This window comes from Medicago sativa, chromosome 6 (assembly GCF_051527215.1).
Source record: "Medicago sativa cultivar Bolivia chromosome 6, Bolivia_mono, whole genome shotgun sequence".
NCBI lineage: Eukaryota > Viridiplantae > Streptophyta > Magnoliopsida > Fabales > Fabaceae > Medicago > Medicago sativa.
In genome coordinates this window covers 9,768,940-9,783,507 of record NC_140754.1, presented here as the reverse complement: position 1 = coordinate 9,783,507, position 14,568 = coordinate 9,768,940, and the positions used below count along the sequence as shown (strand labels likewise).

Here is a 14,568-nt window from a genome sequence, read left to right as displayed (position 1 = left end):
TGAGAAGAATGTAAGTATGGTTTGGGGTACTTATGAGGCAACAAAAGATTTAGATGGTGTGTTGGTATACCAACTGAGTAGTTTACATTGATGATCTGAGAAAGCAATCATTGTGATAAGCCACTTCGTTCATGGCTCAAAGATATGCATGATGCGGTATAAAACTTCAATACTTCATAGTTTTAACTCAAAATTTGAGGCTTAAAGTTTCATTCAATTTTATTAATTTTTTTCAATCAATTTTTTTCTTTCCCTTCATTCAGCACAATAGTCACGTCAACTATCACTATTTTTACCATAAGTACTACCTATGTTACTCCCCAAAGATCAAAGATGATTGTTCCCCATATATGAACGTATAAATAAAGTAATTATTCAAAAGAAATTACAGGGTGTTTGGAGAAGTCATTGAAATTGTATGCAAAAGTTTAGGCTATTCGATAAAAGTGTAAAATATAGAAATAAACAAACTTCAATAACATTGTTGCTTTGGCCGAGTGGTTAAGGCGTGTGCCTGCTAAGTACATGGGGTTTCCCCGCGAGAGTTCGAATCTCTCAGGTGACGTTTTTAAATCATTTTTGTTTTTGTTCACCAAAAATATAAAAATAAACTAACTCAACTTATAATAAGTTATTACTACTATGTGGGAGGAGTGGAAATCTACACAGGACCATCATGAATTCATGACAGAGAAAATTCGTGACAGGACCATCGTTAGTATCTTGAAATAGCGCATTGCAGCGTGGAACCGGGACCAACTTCCCATCTACGAGCCCAGTCTTGTGATGTAGTAAAACAATGTCGCGCCAAAAACCTTTTCTTCAGCACTGATGTTGAAAAGATTATCTATGAAACTGACACAATGTTTGTATTATCAACACGCCGACTAAAACTCGTGGTCTTGGGGTTGGAAAAGCATCAGAATTAACATACTAGAAGAGCGCAGCTCGGAAATATTGTTGTAGAGAATTCAACTTTTCCTGTCAAAAATGCCGAAGCTATAGAGAAAAGGGTTCAAATTCCGTAATATCCTGAATTCCTTGCTGATGGAACTGCAATTCATGACCTTTTCAATCCTTACTGAGTTCTCATTGGAGATAGAGATGCCCCGGAAGGTGAAAAAGCGATTCAAACTCTGCAAAAAGTTATTCTCAGTGGATTCTTGAGGGAAAAATATTTGGTTAGTCAAAATTTATAAGTTAGCTGCTAATGTTCTCTTAGCTCAGAATTTCATCTGTCAATGCAATGTCAGCACTTTGCGAAGCTACAGACGCAAATTATAACTAAGTTTCCTATGCTGTTGGTGCTTACAAAAGAATAGGACAGAAGTTCTTGAATGAGAGTGTTGGTTTTGGTGGTTCTTAATTGCTTTCTGAAAGATATATTGAACAGGGTTTACATTTGTGAGTGTAATGGTTTACCATAAGTTGCTGAATACTTGAAACAAGTTATCAAGTTTAACGACTATCGGAAGAGTCAGTTCGTGAACCATGTTATTGCATCGATGTTTATCACAGTTGCTAATAAAAAGTAAGCTGTTTTAGGATTTGAATTCAAGAAAAATGCGGTGATACAAGAGAGAAGCAGTCTATTGAAGTGTGTATGGATGAATCTATATGATTGGGACCATCCTATGCATTTGCAGTCACTAGTCCTTCAAATAAGAAGAATGTCAGTGTGGCCGAATCATCTTTTCAGAGAGATCTATATCCATCAAGATTTGAGCATTATGGCCAAATCATCAATAGCCAAAGGGGTTCTTATGCTAGAAGCTATCTCAAACAAGGTTTTTTATACACTTGAGGGAGATTACATATTTTCTCCTTGTAATCAGCCCTTGCATATGCGACAAATAGTTTATAGTTTACATCAAGAGTAAAAAAACGGAGAGGAGATTGAATCTCTATAGTTTGCATCTGTAACAAAATAGTTTATCAGCCCTTGCGCTATACTAAATGTCATTCACTTATATTTTCTTACTCCTAAGCATCTTTGTCTTCCTTGTATTTACTTACGTTAAAACGAAAAACAAAATAGTAAGTAATTGTTCAGATTTTGGGGCTCTGCCTATATAAATAAATAGGATAAACTTGCATCAGTACCTTTTTCTTTATCTCTATTAATTCGACATTTCCTCTAATTTTTATATCTGACAAAAATGTTTTTGTTTCAAATCTCCTCTCTGTTTCACTCAAGATGAAAATGTTTTTTTTTTTTAATATAGAAATGATCTCTATATAGTACTCCCTCCGTTCTAAATTATATGTCATTCTAGCAATTTCTGTTAATTTGGTAAATGCCTCATTGTCTTATTACTCAAAGTACTTGGCTATATATAGCCATATTACAAGGCTTGTGCTACAAGTAACACCTTATAACACTCCTTACAAACACTCCCCTAATCTGAATGTGGCCAAAACTTCACTGATACATAGTTGTATTTACTCATACATTTGAGCGCCACTGTGCATAGGTTAGGAAAGGAAAAATTATGAAGATTTGTTGTATTGGTGACGGATATCTTGGGGGTCCACAATGACAGTCATTGCCTTGAAGTGTCCATCCACTGAAGTAGCAGTCGTCGATATCTCGTAATCGAGCATTGCACCGTGGAACAACGATCAACTTCCAATCTATGAGCCCTGTCTTGATGATGCTGTAAAGCAATGTCGCGGCAAGAACTTTTCTTCAACTCTGATGTTAAAAAACATGTATGTGAGCTTACATAGTGTTTGTATATGTCAATACACCGACAAAAACTCGCGGTCTCGGGCCTGGAAAAGCAGCAGATTTGACGTATTGGGAGAGCGCTGCTCGGGTGATTGCAGATGTGTCAAGTCGGACAAAATTGTTGTAGAGAAATCAACCGTGCCTGTTAAAACTGCTGAGGCTATAGAGAAAAATGCAAAAGGTATCAAATTTCAGATTCTGTGAAATCCTGAATTTCTTGCTGAATGAACTGCAATTTAAGACCTTTTCAATCTAGACAGAGTTCTCATTGGAGTCAGAGAAACCTCAAAAGGTGAAAAAGTGATTCAAACATTGAAAAAAGTCTATTCTCAATGGATTCACTCATTTGCAAAGTTTATGAAATGATTTAGCCAAAAATGTGATGGTGTCAACCTTTTCTAGCCCATTTTTAAGCATACTCTAGCCAAGTAAACTAGTTTGGTAAATAAGCTCTATTTTCATGTATATTCAAAATTATGCGCTATAATGAATAATGGCTAAAGCTATAATAGTTTTCAAATGCTAAAAACCCTAAAACCCATAATGAGATTGATTTTGATTTGAATAAAAGTTTGTAGGTCTTTAGTTATTTTATGTTTCTTGCGTCCTAAGTTATTCAAAAAAATTATCTTTACTCAATGTTGCTGATTGTTTTGTTTTGAAGCCCTATGGAAAGAAAAAAAACCCCGCTTAAAACACAAGTTATATATATTGACAGTGGAGTTACTATCCCCATCCCCATACCTGAAAAGGGAAGAAATATTTCTTTTGATACTATCCCCATACTTACATCACGCACACATAGACAAGGGAAGCTGCAATACAAGAAACCACGCATGTCAAAAAAAAAACACATATCGAGAAACATGTCAAAAAACCACGCATGGACATATCAAGAAACACTTATACACATGAATGAAAGAAAAAAAAACACATACACAATGGATTTGCATCAAATCGAAGCAAACATATATAGGCAATAGAGTGAAGGAACCTATAGAAAATTAAAATAGGAGTACAAAGGTAATATTTCAATCAATAAGTTCCATTCCATACACCCTAAATAGGGGTGAATGAAAAATTGAACGATTGGATAGCATATGTCGCCACAAGAACCTTTTCTTCAGCACCTATGTTGAAAAACATGACTACTAGGCTGACATAGTGTTTGTATCTGTCAAAACAGCTGATTTAACGTATTGGGCCGATGTCTCTAATTCTGACAAAATTGTGGTTGAGAAACCAACTGTTCCTGTCAAAACTATAGAGAAAATTATGACACAATGCAAAGGTTATCAAATTTCATATTCTGTCATATCCTGATTCCTTGCTGAAGGAACTACAACTCAAGACCTTTTCAATCCGAACTAAGTTCTCATTGAGGCAGAGAAACCCCAGAGGGCGAAAAAGCGTTTCAAACATTGAAAAAGTGTATTCTTAATGGATTCCTCAAGCAAGAATATTAACAACAAATATTTGGTCAGCAGAATTTTCATAGCTTAGAGAATTTCAACTGTGAATGCAATGTCAGCACTTTGTGAAGCTACCGGCGCAAATGTTAACCAAGTTTCCTACGCTGTTGGTACCGACATAAAAATTGAACCAAAGTTCAAATCTGGCTTCCAAAAAGATACATTGAACCTGGTTACATGTCGAAATTTCAAATACAGGAATTAATCAGTGTCATGAACTTGACAAATAAACATCGTGTCAAAAACAGCCACATTTTCAACTGAGATTTTCTGCATTAAACATACAAAAAACTCATTTAAAACGATCACAAACAACACCAATTTAAATAGGCGGATTTTCTACCTATTTTTCTACATATAAACGTACCAATTCTCATCAAACAAGGATCAATTAGCTTAGGAAGGATCGAGTTTAAAAGTATAACTTAGTAAAAAAAAAAAATTATATGCATAATATATACAAGAAATTTAAAAATTATATGATGTATCCAAAGTTAATATGTATCCAAAATTATAAGAAATTTAAGAGATATATGAAAGATTAGTTCCTCGAGGTATGCTTGAGTATGACGAGACTAAAAAAGATTTTTGAATAATTAAGAAAGAAAACATGAAACACAGGGACGAAGTCAGAAAATTAGTTTAGAGAGACCAAGTTTAAGAGTATAACATAGTAAAGAAAACACAATTTTTTATACACATAGATAATGTACACAAGAAATTTAAGATTTTATGTGATATATCCAAAGTTAATATGTATCTAAAATTATAAGAAATTTCAAACATAAGAAAAATGTTTCCTGTCTGCAAGCATAAACTACCTAAGTATATTTTTCACCATCTTTTTTACTATATGTGTTACCCCAACTCTATAATACTACCTATGTCCCTAATTATAGGGCCCTTTTGAAAAAATAACGGGAATTAAGAAAATTGAAAGTGGTAATAAATTTGTTTCTAATTGCTATTGTTTTTACAATTTTATGCTTTGAGAGGGTTAATGTATGTTTTCAACATAATATTTAATGCTGATATAAGAAAAAATATAAAATAAATAGGGGTGTGTTGGTAAAAAAATTAATTAATGTATTTGAAAATACCAAAGGAGTTCATAAAAAGAGATAAAAAAAAAAATTCAAAAGGATCCTGTATATTTAGGGACGAAGGTAGTATTGTCATTTCTAATTCTATCTTACCTAGTTTTACCACACATCTAAAACATGTTAATCTTCACTACGCTATTTTATTCTCGTGTTGATTATTCATATTTGCTTGTTAAGAAAAAATAGTTTACCAATTTTGCTAATTAATCTTCAAAGTGATTTACAAATAATCGAAAAGTGTAGTTTACAAAGTTGATGCTCCCTTCATTTCAAAATACATATCGTATTTTTGCAATATACACTATTCACATAACTTACTTTGACATGTATAAAGTGGTTAACTATGATATATATTTTTAAACAAAGGGAGTATTAAACTAGTTTTTTAGTATTTTCTTTGAATGTACCTAAAACTATTTATTAAAACTATTTAAGACCATTTTCTAAGGAATTGTTTGATTTCAACTATACATTTAAAAAAACTACGCAGTATTGGAATGTTTGATTCCTTTAAATAAATGGATGTAGCCATTTTTAAAGGATTACCAAATACAATCCAATACCAAGTAATCTTTCCTCTCATAACATAAGAATGAGAAATGATAAAAAAAAATGATAAATGAGGTGACATGCTCTACACTTAATTTATAAGGCACTATACCTCTGTAAGCTGCTGAAATGTCCGATGTGGGACAGGTGACTGCTCTTTGTATGTTTGTCAAATGCGTGTAATATATATTTTTTATTTCTTTTGGGTCAAAACATATTGTTTTTCTAACGTAAAGTAAATACAACTGATAGACAATTGTGACAAATAGAAAATAAAATTAACAATTATGGTTTGTTTGGTAAGGCCAATAAACTAGCCGATACGGTATGAGTTATAACTTATAAGTATCCATACATAGCAGTTTGTTTGTTTGTACATAACGTAAATCCTAATAGAATGAAGTTCTAAATAAAGGTTTGCTACCACTATCTGTGTTGCTGAAATCTTTGTTCAGATGAACATTCCAAGTTAGCAGCTAATGCTTTCTTAGCTCAAAGAATTTCATCTGTCAATGCAATTGTTAACCAAGTTTCCTAGGCTGTTGGTACTGATAGAAGAATCGGATCGAATTTCTTCAATCCAAGTGTCGGTTTTGGTGGTTCTTGCTTCGAAGAAGATATATTGAACTTGGTTTACATTTGTGAGTATAATAATGGTTTATTCAATGGGTAAGCCACTTGATCCACGGCATAAAGATATGCCTACTATGCCTTAAAACATTACTTCATTTATTTTGAATTCAAAAGTTGAGGCTTAAAGATTGATTCGTTATGTTTAATGACAAGATACTTTTTTTTCTCATAAAGACTATCTTTTTTTGTATTTAATTGACATTTTACTTTTCAATTTTATGATAAATACTACTTTTTTTTTTTGAGGGAATAAATACTACTTTCTGTTGCAAGGAACTAGAATATTGCCATACATGCAGAATATGAGAAACAACAATGTAGAAAGCTTACATGAGCGCGGCTCGGATAATGGCCGATATTCCCAAGTCCGATAATATTGTCGTAGATAAATCAACTGTTTCTGTCAAAACTGCTGAAGCTATAGAGAAAAAATCTTGACAACAAAATTTCGGTCAGCAGTATTTTCTAAGTTAACTGCTAATACTTTCTTAGCTCAAAGAATTTCATCTGTCAATGCAATGTCGGCACTTCACGAAGCTACTGGAGGAAATGTTAACCAAGTTTCGTACGCTGTTGGTACTGACGCAAGAATCAGACCAAAGGTCTTCAATGCAAGCGTTGGTTTCGGCGGGATCTACGATGCAAAACATATCTCATTTGTCGAAGGTACTCTTTCCTTTCCTTTCTATGGCACTTCAGTAGAAGAACATAGTAGCGTTTGAATGATGTTCGTGGTAAAGTACACTAAAATTCTTTCTGTATAAAAGTGAACATTGAATTTATAATGACTGCATATAAAAGCTTGTACTAGATTAGGAATAATACTTTAGGACAAAACAAAAACAAACTACCTGAGATTGGTTTCATTGTTTATTCAATTGGTAAGCCACTTGATTCATGTCTTAAAGATATGTCGGATGTGGCCTAAAACATTACTTCATTTTCTTTAGTAAAAAAAATTGAGGCTTCAAGTTTTGATTCAATTTTCTTTTTCTTTCACAATTTTACTTGAAATTTTGTACTTTCCCTAAGTGGTTGATATAAATGAGTGTAAATTATGGGAAATTCGGATGCACTATGGTTTGGCTGTTCTTAACTAGTGATTACACCCGTGCAACGCACGGGGAGAAAACTAATTATAAACATATATAGTTTGTTATACTCAATATCAAATTCAATAGATATTAAATAACATATAAATGTTAATTCTAAAAAATAAAATATAAGTGTTAATGGAAATAGATTATAAAATGTTAACGTGAAATTACAATTTATTAACTTAAAGAATCTAAATGATACAAAAATATTTAAAAGACAAACTTGTTACAACTCTCCTTCAAAAAAAAAACTTGTTACAACTCATTAACTTAAAAACTTAAGTGATACAAAAAAAAAATTAAAGATCAATTTATTACAATTAAATAACTTAAAAGATATTAGGTATAATTTATCCATTTTTATAATTCATATTTAAGTTTAATATACCATATAATATATCTTATTGCCCCCCGTGTGTTTGAGGTGCAGATTGAGAAATTATTCTAATAAATAATATCATTAAAAAGGGATAGACATGTTTAAATAATATCATTTTGAAGAATGGGTATACAAAGATTTCAACCCAAAAAAAAGAGGTGTACATGTACAAAAGTATTATACGCAGCTTACATCCTTCTCTAGTTGTATGAACAACTTAATTTTCAAAAAAAAAAAAAAAACAAAACAACTTCTTACATTCCAAAGCATTGCTTTCTAACGATTTTGCACAGTGTCTTTGTCAACTTCTATAGCTACGACTTGCCGTTATTTCTTCAAGTCTTTCATTATTTCCATAAAAAAATGTATGAAATTCGGATTTTTTATCATAATCTTCTAATGTCAAGTTTTGAAAAAGTCAAAAACCTGAAGGGGAAAAAAAAATCAAATTAGGCTAATGCAATTTACTATAGCATAGAGAATAAAATTGTCTAAAAACAAAAGAGGGCATGTGTCATATCCTAGTAAAAAGAGAAGATTCATAGATGTTTCAAAGTTCCAAATTCAGATTCTGAGCTGATTCTGGTCACATTTTTCAGTTACATAATTATGCTTTCTCGATAAGAAAATACATTTTCAAAGCTTCACCATCTTGTCTTATAGTCCTAAGAAATGCATATAGTTGAAGCACAAAATACACTTTCGTAAGCTCAACTCCTGTAAGCCCCCGTGTTTCTGGAGGAGCGATTAAAAAATCATACCAACGAATAAGGGTGCGTTTGTTTCAGCTTTAAAAAAAATAGATTTTGTGTCAAGAGAATCTAGAGTTTTGTTTTTAGAGATTTTTAAAAAAATCTGAAATTATTTGTGTTTGCCTACTATCCATAAAAATCCATTTTTAAAAAAAATGAGTTCTAACATGCACATGTGTTATCTCCTTGTAGTTGAAAAAAATAGATTTTGAGAAAAGCTAATCCTAATAGCTTTTCATTTTAGGATCAAAATAGATTTTTTTAATAAAATGATTTTTCTAAAAATCCTAAACAAACACTTAAAAATGAAAAAAGTGATTTTTTTAAGGGAAAAAATAGATTTTTTTTTTAAAAAAATCTGAAACAAACGGGCCCTAAAAGAAGTCGGGAAGTGTCATCCATGTTCTAATACATGAATCAAATTTACAAAGTCAGGGACAAAATTGTATTGATAGTGATAGGTGAAAACAAAAGTCAGGGACAAAAGACAGGTAGTATTTGCAAAGTACCTTAAGGGATCAAATTTTATTAGTTCCAATGACAATCTCGCTCCCTTAAAAATATATTCCAGCAAAAGAGACATATAATGTAAAAAAGAATTTTCTTCAAAAAAAAAATGTAAAAAAGAATTAACTATCAATCATAAGATGCCAAATTTCTTGAAGTCAATATCAGTCTAGTCTAATAAGCAGGATCTAAAATTGTTAGTTCTTTCAAATCTAGTCTATTGCATTGCATTTCTAATAGAAAAGGCAAACCATAAACTGTAGAGCAAAAAGATGAAATGCTGACACTGATAATCACTTATCTAAGGATTATGACTGTATCACTAATCTGTCAAAATGAAAACATATAATTTGTTATACCTAATACAAATACAATTGATATTAAATAACAAAAATATGTATTAATGACAATACATTATCTCTTGCTTATATTGAGATAGTGTAACAGAGCATGTCCAGATGGAATCATTTGTTGCTGCAAGAGAACTCGCTCCTTCCCAAATTGATAAATAGCCTGTTTCAAAAGCAATTGAGAAAAAAGTCAAAAAATAAACAAACAACTTAGCAATTCAAATATCATGTGCTAAAACAAAGCATGACAATTTATCCTAAAATCACCACAATCTAAAGTGGCAGTGTGTTTGTTTTGGCAGTGGAAAGACCTTTGACGCGCTTCAACTTCGAAACAATGTAAATAAATCTTTCAATTGACAGCTTTGGAATACTCTTTTATACTATACAGAAGATCCTAAAAGATAATCTCTCCTAATAATTATGTCACATTTCTTCCAAAAGCACATTCTTAACCCAATGGATCTAACAACTTTAACTTTTAAAAAAACTAAATACCAAAATGGACTAATTCCTTATTTGTCTTCTATATATGAGAGGAATTTTTATGAGAAGCAACCAATTTGTATTAAAAGTTAAAAATGAGTAAAAAAAAAAAAGTGACATATAAAACGAAGTAAATCAGATGCAAGTTATGGAAACCAAACACAATGTTATATATAGAAGAAAGTTAAAAACAGATGCATAACCTTTTGCTTTGGTGTGGTTATTTTAACCCCAAGCATTAGTTATATACTACTCAAATCGCATTAAAATTAAAATATCAACAAAAAAAACTGAAATCAAACTGAAATAAGAAGGGGGAAATTCAAATATTCTTACTCTAAAACTTGGCACCACAACTGGATTTAATGGAACCTAATCAGTCTTGTGCATGGAATATAATCTGAAATAAAACAAATTGTTGTCTTACCAGGTGGATAAACAAAAAAATAGATAAGAATGAATTATAATCATATCTATTTTGTTTTAAAAAGTTCACACTAATTGTTGCCTCATATTTGTTTTTAGAGGAAAATCATCAAAACATAATCGTTTCAATTCAAAATGTCAACCAAAACAACAACAACTACTACTACTACATGGATCAAATGATGTGATAATGTTGTATCATATATCATTAATAGAACCTTTGTTTTGTGAAAATTATAGCAGACTAACTTTACATACAAACTACAACTGACCTCTTTGTTTTAAGAAAAAACAAATGACAATCAAACCTTGTTGGCTCCATGTGCCTAAGAAATGTAAGACCAACTAAAATATGGAGACAGAAAGTAAGAGTTATAAAAGATAAGAAAAACACATAGGTTTAAGAACGCAAGAAAGTCATGGATGTAATTAGTTTCATGAAATTTAACTCCCACCTTTATTAACACTATTTGGAGAGCTTGCATGTTATTTAAAACAACACGTTTAAAATCAAGGAAAAGACAAACCTTGTTCTTGCAACAAAATTCAGCATGTAGCAAGCTACTCCTTCATTAAATCGATACTAAAGCCTAAAAAAAAAAAAATAAGAATGTACCTCTAAAAAAGCTTAAGCTTTGAAAGATAAATATTTGATCTGTAAGATAAAGAAATAAAAATTCCATAAATTTGAACTTACTTGCAGGCAACTTTAATATGCCCATAGGTTGCTTCCTTCTCAAAACTTCAAAAAAAATACCAAACTACAAAGATTAACACACAATTACAAACCATGTCAGAATATTATGTCAAAATTTCAAAATAGAACAAATTTGTCAAATAAACTGTCTAATATTGTGGTAGAAATACATTACCCAAACATAGCTATACTGGCAGTGAAGCAAACTTGTCCCAAAAAAATTCAAAAAAACAACAATTGGAAGGAAAAAAAGGCTAGGTTAGAAATAAAAGTTGGGTTTGTTTTTATTTAATGGTGAAATCTGAGTAAGATAATGAAAGAAGAAGAGCTCTGTTTCTGTAGATTGGTCTGGTACAGTGCTAGAACTACAACAAAACTAATGAAAAAGAAGAACTCAGCAGTGAAGAAGGAAGAGATGGTGAAAGAAGGAAAAACAATAAAAGAAGAGAGAAAGAGATGTTCGTTTGAGCCTTAATTTGAGGAAGAAAGTGAATTTAGAGGAACCAGAGCGAGACAAATTTGAATTTGAAATTGATTCCAAAACAAAATCTCATGCCAGTGTTTACATAGTACATAGCTTGTTTTTCTACCCAAAATGGTGTTTTTGTGAGGTGGCGAAGGGGAAAAGATGAAAGCAAAGAAGGAAATGAGAGAAAAAGGAAACATTCTTCTTCTACTGGTCAGGTCATCAACACTAAGCATCTTTTGTGTTTTTTTTGTTTGGACGAAATGGACCAATTTTCCTTCCCTCTGATTGGTTAAAAACATATATTTTAATAAGTTGTGATTAATACGTGTACTGCTTTACGATGTGACACTTGTCAAATGAAGCTTAAAACAGGACTTGAAAAATGCTGTCTTATAATTTGGCTAGAGGATTTGAATTTTAAATGAAAAGAATTCCCTCCTATTCCATGAAAGCTAAATTTGGCTAAAAAAAGATCTTTGAGTTTTTATGATGTATAGGTGGATAGCTTGAAAATTAGACACTTGTCAAAATGTATCTAAAAGGTTCTGTGTAATAGTCTAATATTAAGATTGAGTCACCACGAGAGACTCTTTCATTAATATTTTGTTATTTAATTAACATGTTATTATCAAATATTGGTGGATACTTTGCACCAATGATATGTTTAAAAAAATATATTGGTGAATGTTTTTTAACCATCAATCCAAATATAACATTAACGATTCATTTGGTACTACAAATGTATAGTGTCAAGAGTCACTTTTGACATCTTTTTGTATTGAAGAGGTTATGACTGAAGATGAAGCTCTGATGAAAGACGAAGTTCTAACGTAAGATGATGTTGATATTGAAGATGGGGGTTGAGAGAAAGAGAGGAGGGTTGAAGCCAAAGAAGAAAAAGAAAATTCAATATATAAATTTTTTTGTTTCATAATTCATACTTTTAATTTAATTTAATTTCATCTTAAGATAAGTGACAATGATGTTTTTTTTTTTGTTACAGGGATTAACCAATCAAAATAATATTACAATGAAAGCTTGAAAATTAATGTAGACTAAATAATATTTTAGTTTTCAACTACATCCACTTATTATTTTTTATTTTAAACAGAGTACCTATTAATGTATTAAAAAATCAATAAAAAAAATAACTAATCTAAAAAATAACTAATCTACATTAATTAATTACTAATTTAAATTACATATAAGGAAGACTAATCTTAAAAATTAGTATTAAACTAGATTATTTAAGTTTTTTGATGAAAACCCACAAATATAATTAATTAATTTAAATATAAATTAACTTAAATTACATTTGCAGACTTTTCCCAAAAAACATAAATTATTTTTGACTTTTGTCAAAAATATAACTAAAATAAAATAAAACTAATGTGGAGATCATCACTGTAAAAAGTGCTCCAAGCTGGTTTCCAAAACTTTAGTTGTTCAACTTATTTATAAGAAAGTTTACCTCTAGAGCTTCAAAAGATTCCGATGTGGGACTACCAATTGTTCAACTTATGTTTGGCAAAGCACATGTGTATAGAGTGAATAAGCTTGATCCGATACACTTCAACACCACTGTGGATAGGTTAGGAAAAATGGTGATCATTTGTGTTGGATATGTAGGGGGGTCCAACATTGGTAGTCATTGCATTTAAGTTCCCATCCATTGAAGTCAACGTCGCTGATAACTCAAATCGTGTATTTCAGCGTGGAACTACGATCAACTTCCTATCTATGATCCCGATCTTGATGATGTATTAAAGCAATGTCGCTATAGGAAATTTTTCTTTAGCACTAACTGATGTTGAAAAACATGTTTATGAATCTGACATAGGTTTTTTATCCGTCAACACGCTGACAATAACTCGTGGTCTTGGTGCTGGCAGCACCGCAGATTTGACGTGTTTGAAGAGCGTGGCTCGGATGATATATCGCCGATGTCCCAAAATCTGACAAAATTGATGTAGAGAAATCAAATGTTCCTGTCAAAAATGTAGCTATAGAGAAAAGGATCAAATTCTGTCAAATCCTGAATTCCTAGCTGAAGGAACTGCAATTCAATGAAGCTGACATAGTGTTTTTATCCATCAATACCATGTCAACAATTTGTGAACTACCGACGCAAATGTCAAACCAAAGTTCTTGAATGCAAGCGTTGGTTTCAGCGGTTCTTGCTTCCAGAAAGATATCCCTGGTTTCCATTTGAGAGTGTAATGGTTTACCTGAAGTTGTTGAATATTTGACAAAGGTTATCAAGATCAATGACTCTTACAAGAGTCGGTTTGTGAACTGTGTTGTTGCATCGATATTCAACGCAGTTGATAACTAAAAGGTAGTTGTTTTAGGATTTGCATTCAAGAAAGATACCAGTGATACAAGGGAGACGCCATCTATTTATGTGCTTAAAGGGTTACTCGGTGATAAAGCACAATTGAATATATTCGATCGATCCACAGGTTACCGAGGATCAAATACAAAGGATTTGTGGATGAATAAATTTGATTGCATCCATCCTATTCATTGCAGCCAACGATTCCTTCAAATGACAAGAATGAGAGTGTGGTGAAATAAGCCACAAATTAAACATTGAAAAAATGTGACCTATCCTTTTGTTTGGTTGTCGTAAAGGGTTGAAATGTGATGAAATGGACCAAATTACTTCAAGAATGGTACATTGTTGGGTGGCTCGATTTTTTTGATTTTTTTTTTTGGCTTTTAGGTTGATATTATGAGGGAAGTTTCTTATAAGCATGTCTCAATTTATATAATTCGAAAGAATGAAAGGTTACTAATAATAATAATAATCGGATTAAGAAATACTTTTAGGATTTTATAATAATAATAATAATAATCGGATTCCCTCAAAAAAAATAAAAATAATCAGATTATAAAACCAACGACATAAATCTAA

The 14,568-nt window shown here is 31.4% G+C and overlaps 1 long non-coding RNA gene, 1 other non-coding gene and 3 pseudogenes across 3 annotated transcripts; 4 read left to right on the top strand and 1 right to left on the bottom strand.

Moving 5' to 3' along the window:
• The first annotated feature begins 16 nt into the window (after positions 1-16).
• LOC146912673 (UDP-glucose 6-dehydrogenase 1-like) lies at positions 17-1,880 on the top strand (annotated as a pseudogene).
• On the top strand, positions 484-565 carry TRNAS-GCU (transfer RNA serine (anticodon GCU)). The gene has a single exon. It is a non-coding gene; the product is annotated as a tRNA-Ser (tRNA).
• A 612-nt stretch (positions 1,881-2,492) lies between the features above and the next one.
• LOC146912670 (UDP-glucose 6-dehydrogenase 1-like) lies at positions 2,493-14,223 on the top strand (annotated as a pseudogene).
• LOC146912672 (uncharacterized) lies at positions 9,517-11,929 on the bottom strand. Of its 2 annotated transcripts, none has more exons than XR_015016803.1 (5): positions 11,358-11,929; positions 11,183-11,246; positions 10,758-11,075; positions 10,396-10,459; positions 9,517-9,736 (listed from the first exon to the last, which is right to left on the bottom strand). It is a non-coding gene; the product is annotated as an uncharacterized LOC146912672 (long non-coding RNA). The 2 variants fall into 2 exon arrangements; XR_015016802.1 differs by having other exon boundaries at positions 11,013-11,075; positions 11,358-11,922.
• Positions 13,253-13,721, top strand: LOC146912671 (UDP-glucose 6-dehydrogenase 1-like; annotated as a pseudogene).
• Positions 14,224-14,568: the final 345 nt, after the last annotated feature.